This window comes from Chenopodium album, chromosome 13 (assembly GCF_948465745.1).
Source record: "Chenopodium album chromosome 13, dcCheAlbu1.1, whole genome shotgun sequence".
NCBI classification, from domain to species: Eukaryota; Viridiplantae; Streptophyta; class Magnoliopsida; order Caryophyllales; family Amaranthaceae; genus Chenopodium; species Chenopodium album.
The window spans coordinates 19,920,670-19,930,908 of record NC_137846.1 but is presented as its reverse complement, the minus strand read 5'-3'; positions in this window follow the sequence as shown (position 1 = coordinate 19,930,908).

Sequence of the window (10,239 nt, the reverse complement as noted above, 5' to 3'; positions counted from 1 at the left end):
GTTATGATTATTGTGATTATCATGTTGCTTGATGCTTATTTATTGTTATTGCTTGATCACGCCATTTATGCATGTTTAAAGGGAATTTGTACTTGTAATCACGCTTAATAAGATAATTAATAATCTTCTTTAGGGATAATATGGTTATAATTCAAGTGATCGCCAATAATAGTTTTATTTGTGCATTATTCAACCAACATAGATAAACAGGTTTAGGGTTAACCTATTGTTTGCATGTTATTCAGAAAGCGCACGTGAATACGAGAAGAATAAAGTAGAGGCCTTTATAGGGCAGGTTCAATCTCTTTTAGGTTGGATTTGTACCTTCATCCCCGAACCCTATTTGGTTCAAGACCTTTTGGAGTTAACGATCTCGTGGATCGTTAATGGGTGTAATCTTCACCTTGTGAACGGTTTACAAGTTCGTAAAACTTGTTGGCGACTCTTTTGCTCTAGCTTCCTTCCCTTTGGACACCACCATGCTTAAGTGTATGATCACAGTGGGGTTCAAGTGTGGGATGGCTTGAAATATTCCCTACAATAGGCCTCTACTTTATTCTTCTAATATTCATGTACGCTTTCTGAGTAACATACAATCAATATATTAATCTTAAACTTGTTTAATCTATGTTGGTTGAACATTAATCAACAAACAAAACTATTATTGGCACTTGAATTAAAATCATATTAGCCTAAACAAGATTATTAATGATCTTATTAAGTGTGATTACAAATACAAATTCCCTTTAATCCTGCAAGAGAGGGCGTGATCAAGCAATAACAATAATATATATCAAGCAACATAATATTGATACAACAAATCATCATAATCATAATAATCTCAATCTCATCAAAGCATAATATTAGCAAGATCCTGGGCATGATACTAAAATGATTAATAACAAATTCTAGCATGTCACTAAACATTAAAGATCAAAGATTTATCCTTAACATGATACTAGCATGATAGAAGAAATAGGAAGCAACCTAAACATGATACTAGAAAGCAATAAAGACATCCTAACATGATACTAAGAATTAATATAATACAAAGAACATGATTTCTATATCAAAAGAATAATTAAGCAATTAAATTACTTACTTCGATGCCTCGTATCTCTTTCTAATAACAAAATACACACGTTAGTAACTTCAAGGAAAATATTAAATCAAACAATTAATTTAAATAATTGAAATAGGGATTTGGGACCTGTAGACACCTAAAAATGTCTCCCCAAAACCAAACCCGATGATGAACAATCTTTCACCGCCATTATTGGTCGGATTGAGTATTTATTCTTTGGAGTGCTTAAATCCATGTTTCCATTCAATACATTTCATAAACCAACTCAATTCCTGGCTCATTTCCCTAAACCATAACTTGATTTCCACTTTTCGTGCCACATCACAAAACCGAGAGAAATTGATTTTGTGACCCTATAATTTTGACCCAGATATTATTTTTTTGGATAGGCCTTGAAATAAGCTTTCCAACCATATATCATAAGCCCAATTCCAATTTAAAACGAAGAAGATACGAGCAAAATGCTAAACTCGGCAGAAAACTGACACCCTTTCACTAAAACGGCCATATCATAAAATATACAAATGATTTTCACCTGATTCCAATTTTTTTAGAAAGTAGATTTGATAAGCTTTCCATTTATATATTATATGCCTTATTCCAAGTTACGGATCAAAAGTTATCATGGTTTTAAAAACGCGTAAAAAACTGGAATTACCGCGCACAGTGTAAAAACACCGTGTCACGGCAAAATCTGACGTGGCACGGTGCCTGGTGCCATGACACGGTAATTTTCAACGTGTTACTGTGCTTTTTTCGTGTTTTATCCACGTGAAAATCCACCGTGTCACGGGGACAGTTGCGCGCCACGGGATTTCGCACCGCGTCACGGTACAATTTCTCGTGTAACGGTGCCCATTCCGTGACACGGGGCTGTTCCGTGTTTTCTCCGCGTAAACCCTTCACACGCTTTTACCTTCCGTATGTTAATTCTATCTCGCGTCACACTAGATTTCACCGCGTCACACTAAATTGTGTCGTGTCACGGTATATTTTGCCGTGTCGCGGCATGCTGCTGACGTGTCGCGGCATTGTTTTTTAGGGATTTTATCTTTTTAGGGTTCTATATGTTCCCTCTGTTCATTTTCCATATAAAAACCCCCCACCTTTCTGCAGTTCGGGGCACCAAATCATTCTCTCTTCCTCTCTTCTACACCAAAAATCATTTTCTTCTCTCTCTCATATCCTAAACCTTAAACCTGTATTTCTAATTACATTATTCCTTCCCTTAAGCATTCCAAGGAGTCCATACTTAACCCGAGGTTTCGTCTTTAAACCAAAGCGTGAAAGGTAGAATCGACTGAGGGTTTGGACCAAATCAACTCTATTTTTAATTTAATTTAATTTAAATTTCATTTATATTTTTATTGAAGTTACTAGCAATTTATTCATGATGTAGCAATTTTAAAGGAACGCGCGTAATGTGAGTAATTAATTAATTTAATTACTTATTTTATTTTAATATTGCTAGTATCATGATTAGGTTAATTTCTATTTGATTTGACTAACGTTATTATGGTTAAATTGCTTCCAATATTAATGTTTATTCTATTATTATTTATTGATCACAATATTGCATGTTTAAAGGGAATATGTAATTGAAAATCACGCCTAATAAGATAATTTGGACGACCGGTTTAGGTTCCTTTTTAATCTTGTTATTAATTCAAGTGATCACCAATAGTTTAGAATTATATGTTGCATTAATATTCAACCAATTTAGCCTAATAATAGTTTGGAGCAAATTGAATCTTTGTTTGTATGCCTTTGAGATCGCAAGAGTCACTTTTCACTATAAGAATCGAGTAGAGGCCTATACGGGCGAATGTGACTCCATGATTCACTTCGTACCATCATCCCCGATCCTCCTTTCGTGGTTCCGAACCATATGGAGTTAGTAATCTCATGGATTATGAATGGAGTGTAACCTTCACGGGTCAATCGTTGTTGCCTCTCGTTATCCCTTTTTTCGTGGTTGCCTTTTATGATCCGTGAACGGTTTACAAGTTCCTTAAAAACTTGTTGGCGACTCCCTACTTTATTTGTCTCTAATCGTATATGTCAATTCCCACTTCCTATGAGTGCCCAACATATTCACAACATGCTTTAATGAAGGCGCACTTCGAACGACGCCTACAATTTGGCGACTCCACTAGGGAGGATTCTTGGTTATTTATCGATTTGAGTGATTGGTATTTAATTAAGATGAGTGGATGAGACTTGAAAGATTCTTGAAAATATTCCTGTGATTAAATTGGAATTTTTGCATATGCATAGACGTTTTAATGTCGTATTTTAGGTCTGCCCGTAGGAAAAATTTGATAACCTGGTCGAGAACGAAGAAAATAGGGGCACCAGTCAGATTTCCTAACTGTTGCGCCATGGCAGAGCTTGCCGTGTCACGGCGCAGGGCACCGTGACGCGGTGTCCAGCACCGTGACACGGTAGATTCTGCCGTGTTGCGGTAGTCTTGAAATCTTTCCAGTGGCTTTATTTCTCTTCTCACAGTCAGCTTCCTTCGATTTTTCTGAAAAAACGTTTGTGTTCTACATACGTCTTAGCCCCGGGGGATTTAAGCTCTATCAACCCAAAAACGGTCATGGCAATAAGGGTTCATCCGAGTTATTAAATCCACCCATTCCATGGAGTCGAGTTCGATTTCATCATGAACTCGCAGAGACGCCCGTTGGCATACACCCTCAAGGGAGGCTGCCTTGCTAACGTGTCCAAACTCTTGACCATGGTACCTTGGAACTGATCACCGCACCACAGCAAAAACACAAAAACACCTAGAACTGATCACCGCACCACAGCAAAAAAGCCGCGTCACGGCAATTAGTGTCGTGTCACGGCAGGTTGTACCGCGACACAGTACAGTTTGATGTGTCACGGTGCCCAGGGAATAAGTCCAGTCATCTTTTTCTTTAGTCTTTCGTGCTAATTTGGTCCTCGCGTTAGTCATTTTGGTTACTATTCACATGTCTAGCCATACGATCATACCATGAGTCTTATAACATCACTTAATCACTCACGAGTCAAGTATAATCCACATACTTTCTTTATTTTTCGACTCGAGTCGTGCACCATGTCGTTTATGATCGTATACTAGGTTCATGCACCCCTTTTTTTTTAAAAAAAAAAAAAAAGAGTGAAGTTTTTTTCTCACATGTTTTCAAATGTCCATTTTTCCCTTTCCTTTCCTATCTTGAGCAATGAGTCAAACAATTAAGCGAATTGTTTTATTTTAGTACTTGGTCAAGGAGCAGGGATAGATTAATATGGTTCAAGTCATTACAGCAACAATCTCTCAGATCTAAGAGGAGTTCAAAGAAAACTTCGCCATCTCCACATTATTTATCACCTTTAAACTACTTTCAATTCGTTCCAATGGCCACTAAGGAAGATATTGAGAAAATCAACAAATCCATCGAGGCACTGTCTACCATGATGCAAACCCTTACCACTAGGGTTACTATTATGGAACAAAACAAGGTCACTGTTGCTACCCTTGACAAATTAAAAGAACAGATAAGCAAGATTTCTGAGAATTTCACCTATGTGGAACAGCCTCCTACTCCTACGAATATGAAAGACAGGCTCCCTGAAAAGTTCTCCACTGCTGATATTCCAAAGTTCAAGCTTACTGACAATCCAATATTCCATTTGAAGGCGTTCTCTGCAACCATGGCTCTTAAGGGATTGGACGTAACACTCTTCCCTACGGTGTTCCCTCTCTCCTTAGAGCATGCTTGCCAACAATGGTTTTATTCCCTAGATGCCAAGCATATTGCAACTTGGCAAGATGTCACCGACAGTTTCATGAATCGTTACGAGTGTAACATTCAAACCAAAACTTCTGAACATGAACTCTCCATTCTTAAACAGAAAGAGAATGAAGGCTTCACCGCTTATCTGAAAAGGTGGAGGTAAACGGCTTCACTCTTGGTAGATCCTCCCAAAGAAAGAGAGATGGTTTGCCTCTTCATCAAAAATATGATTCACAAGTATAAGGAACATCTCAAATTTCTTCCACTGAACACTTTCAAAGCTATATACGACATCGGCATCAATATCGAGGATGAGCTAATAAAGATTGCTGGTAGTAACAATAATAACACTTGGAAAAACAAGAAGAACGACCTTCCTTCGTCTTCTAAGCACGATAATACTACCAAAAATATAAGACAAGTCGATCTCAATGAAGTGTTAGCTCTTGATGCTCCATTGCCCAAGAAAAGGAGAACTTACATTCCTTTAGGAATGACTTATGATGCGGCCTTTGATCGCCTTTACGGTCAAGGCTTGATCACACCTATTGGTCCATTTCCAAAGCCAAAACCTGAAAAAAGGAGCGCCAAGTGAAATCCTAATGCCCATTGCAAGTACCATCAAGGAAGGGGTCACTCTACCGAACAATGCTGGAATTTGAAGGACACCATTCAAGACTTAGTAGATGCCAATAAACTTCTCATCCCTCCAGGTGGTAAGAAGTGACAAGTAGCAATGAAGACAAGGCGAACGGCGAGCCCTTCGCTTGAGATTTCATGATTTCTTCTTTTTATTAGTTTCCCTTTCCCCAATTCAAGTCTAACATAGATTTTCCTTTCTGTAATTTGATAATTTTGTTAGCTTAATCACCATTTTCATCAATAAATTGAGTATTCTTTACATCTCGATCATTTTCAGAAAAAAAAATAATAATAAAAAAATAAAAAAAAAATTCCGAACCGAACACACGGTATACCAATGATTTGAGGAACCTTTGCAACCCGTTTTTTCCACTAACCATTCAAACATACACTCCATTTCTTCACACAAACCACTTTTAGTCTCGTCTAACGTTTGGCCTTCATTTCTTCAACCCACATTCACCTAACCCTGGGATGGGAAGGTGTGCAATTTGTGTAACATTTAGAAAGCAAGTTCAAATAAAAAAAAAGAATAAGTAAATAAAAAGCAATGTCTAAAGGCAAGTGTTCCAATATCTTCGATATAAACACGTCTCAAGTTGCGTCTCTCATCGAGTGCTTGGTACCGTGCCTGAGAAACATGAATGCTAAGTGAGTGATGGACCACATGATCCGAGATTGTCTACATTGATTCAAAAAAATGAAAAAAAAGAAAAGAAAATAAATTCAAAACAAAAAAAAATATGAAAAATAAAACTTGCAAAGTCCAAATTTTCAAATACACAATTGCATATCTTGGGGGCTTCGCTCGGGTCTTGAGCCTTTTACCCCTTTCTTCCTTAAACCTTCAGCTTAACCACATTACAACCCTTGAAAGACCTCTTTGAGGTGTGCATACACTTGTGCAAAGTTCGTCAGAGCCACGTTTGGCCTGATTCCTAACGGATACATAGGCAACCTCACATTGAGGTGCGGCCACATTCATATGCATGATCGAGTTAAAGAATATCTAGTGCTTATCCTTATGACCCTATCCATCTAGAGCTAGACTTAGGGGCTTGAACCCACATCATCTAGCCTACCTAGCCTAAAGAGTCACCATCTCGACACTTTTCACATCTATTTCCCTCACCAAAGCCTTTGCAGCCTCACCTTAGTATCACTTTCACACACTTCTTTCACACATACATAGCCATATCATCTTTCCCTTAGGAACCCTTTAACATGAAATTTTGTTTCCCTACCGCACATGCTTCATCATCTTTCAAGACAACATTCATTAGAAGAAACGTTGTATACTTGCTTAGCTTCCTGACCTGAGCAATGTTCATTGTTTCACGCATCGCATAATGTGCTTAGTACCATTTATATATCAATGATTTGTAATCATACAAAGCATATCGTGCCTAGATCCTTAACCTAAGCAACGTTCATTATGCAATAATCACTTCATCTATACGTGCTTAGCTTCCAGACCTAAGTGATGTTCAAGATCGTTTCTTTACACCATATATAATGCTTAGCTCCATGACCTAAGTTCATTCATCAATCGTGTCACATGATGTAATTGTCCTTAGCCTCCTGGCCTACGGACATGCATCATGCATACATTATTTTCAAGATAAGCAATTCAATCCATACGATTCATTTCGTCTTGCTCAACGAGGAAGTTCAAAACTTCTTCCCTTTTTCATTTTTTTGAGGAAATTCAAAAACTTTTTCAATTTTTTCATCAAGGGAAATTTGAAAACAAAATTTTTTTTTCACGTCTTTCTTTTTCGGGAGAAAGTCAGTACCCTCCACTCATGACAAAAATGACGGAAATTTTTTGCTTTTTGCATTGTCGATTGCTTGTGTCTGCTCATACACCCAAATCATACTTATACACACACAATCACAAATCATACACATGTCATGTCGTGACAAGTCAAGTCAGTTGGTCAAGTCAATCAAAATATATGCGAGTCCTTTGGCAAATTTCATTTTGCAGGTCTCATCTACAACCCTCGTTCGGGGACAAGCGAATCATCTACAGCCCACGTTCGGGGACAAGCGGACCATCTACAGCCCACGTTCGGGGACAATCGAATCATCATCATTTTAGTGATCATCTCCCAAGGGAAGATCATTCACGGCGTAAGGTTCTCGATAAACAGAGACTTATAATCTCATCATCAGACAAGTTTTTCCTCAAGCATGGAAAATTGTCGGTCGTTGCCACCTCTCAAGGTGAAGAAGTCAACGATTAGATCATCTATCGACTTTCCTCAAGCATGGAAAGTATCACAACCGATGGATTTCTTCAAGCATAGAAACCTACCAAAATCATCTATCGACTTTCCTCAAGTATGGAAAGTGTCATCCGGTGGATTTCTTCAAGCATAGAAATCTGCTAAAATCATCTGTCGACTTTGCTCAAGCATGGAAAGTGTCATCCAGTGGATTTCTTCAAGCATAGAAAGCTGCCAAAATCATCTGTCGACTTTGCTCAAGCATGGAAAGTGTCATCCAGTGGATTTCTTCAAGCATAGAAAGCTACCAAAATCATTTGTCGACTTTCCTCAAGCATGGAAAGTATCACTACAAATATCATTCGGTAGATTTCTTCAAGCATAGAAAGCTACCAAACTCATTTGTCACCGATAAACTAGTGTCAAATACTGTCGAACATATTTTCCACCGATACAATGGTGTCAGATAAGCATTCTATTCCTTAGCTCTTTTATATGTGGAACTAACATTTTTCTGCAGGTATCGGCGTATACACAGTGATTTAGGATCCTAGAACGTCTTAAATCATTCTCTGTCCCTATCGACTACTTTGACTATCGTTTTCGAAACTGACGTTACTACAAACTCAGTCAAAGTGTGGGCTTCTGTAGACACCTAAAAGTGTCTCTCCAAAACCAAACCCGATGATGAACAACCTTTCACCGCCATTGTTGGTCGGGTTGAGTATTTAATCTTTGGAGTGCTTAAATCCATGTTTCCATTCAATAAATTTTATGACCCAACTCAATTCCTGGCTCATTTCCCTAAACCATAACTTGCTTTCCACTTTTTGTGTCCACATCACAAAACCGAGAGAAACTGATTTTGTGACCCTATAATTTTGATCTAATTATTATTTTTTGGATAGTCCTTGAAATAAGCTTTCCAACCATATATCATAAGTCCAATTCCGATTTAAAACGAAGAAGATATGAGCAAAATACTAAACTCGACCCAAAACCAAAACCCTTTCACTAAAATGGCCATATCTTAAAATCTAAAAATGATTTTGACCTGATTCTAATTTTGTTGGAAAGTAGACTTGATAAGCTTTCCAATTATATATTATATGCCTTATTCCAAGTTACGGATAAAAAGTTATCATGGTTTTAAAAACGCGTAAAAACTGGAATTACCGTGCACAGTGGAAAAACACCGTGTCACGTCAAAGACGTGGCACGGTAATTTTCAACGTGTCACGGTGCTTTTTCCGTGTTTTTTTCGCGTGAAAATCCACCTGTCTCGGGAACAATTGCGCGCCACGGGATTTCGCACCGCGTCACGGTACAATTTCTCGTGTAACGGTGCCCATTCCGTGACACGGGGCTGTTCTGTGTTTTCTCCGCATGAACCCTTCTGCACTTTTACCTTCCGTATGTTAATTCTATCCCGCGTCACACTAGATTTCACCGCGTCACACTAAAGTGTGTCGTGTCACGGTATATTTTGCCGTGTCGCGGCATTGTTTTTTAAGGTTTTTATCTTTTTAGGGTTCTGTGCGTTCCCTCTGTTCATTTTCCGTATAAATACCCCCCTCCTTTCTACAGTTCGGGGCACCAAATCATTCTCTCTTCCTCTCTTCTACACCAAAAATCATTCTCTTCTCTCTCTCATATCCTAAACCTTAAACCTGTATTTCTAATTACATTATTCCTTCCCTTAAGCATTCCAAGGAGTCCATACTTAACCCGAGGTTTCGTCCTTAAACCAAGGCGTGAAAGGTAGAATTGACTGAAGGTTTGGACCAAATCAACTCTACTTTTAATTTAATTTAATTTCAATTTGATTGATATTCTTATTGAAGTTACTAGCAATTTATTCATGATGTAGCAATTTTAAAGGAACGCGCGTAATGTGAGTAATTAATTAATTTAATTACTTATTTTATTTTAATATTGCTAGTATCATGATTAGGTTAATTTCTATTTGATTTGACTAACGTTATTATGGTTAAATTGCTTCCAATATTAATGTTTATTCTATTATTATTTATTGATCACAATATTGCATGTTTAAAGGGAATATGTAATTGAAAATCATGCCTAATAAGATAATTTGGGTGACCGGTTTAGGTTCCTTTTTAATCTTGTTATTAATTTAAGTGATCACTAATATTTTAGAATTATGTGTTGCATTAATATTCAACCAATTTAGCCTTATAATAGTTTGGAGCAAACTGAATCTTTGTTTGTATGCCTTTGAGATCGCAGGAATCACTTTTCCCTATAAGAATCGAGTAGAGGCCAATACGGGTGAATGTGACTCTATGACTCACTTCGTACCATCATCCCAGTGGTTCTGAAGCATATGGAGTTAGTAATCTCATGGATTATGAATGGGGTGTAACCTTCACGGGTCAATCGTTGTTGCCTCTCGTTGTCCTTTTATTCGTGGTTGCCTTTTATGATCCGTGAACGGTTTACAAGTTCCTTAAAAACGGGGATTGTGAAAAACGGGGAAATACGACCCTATTTA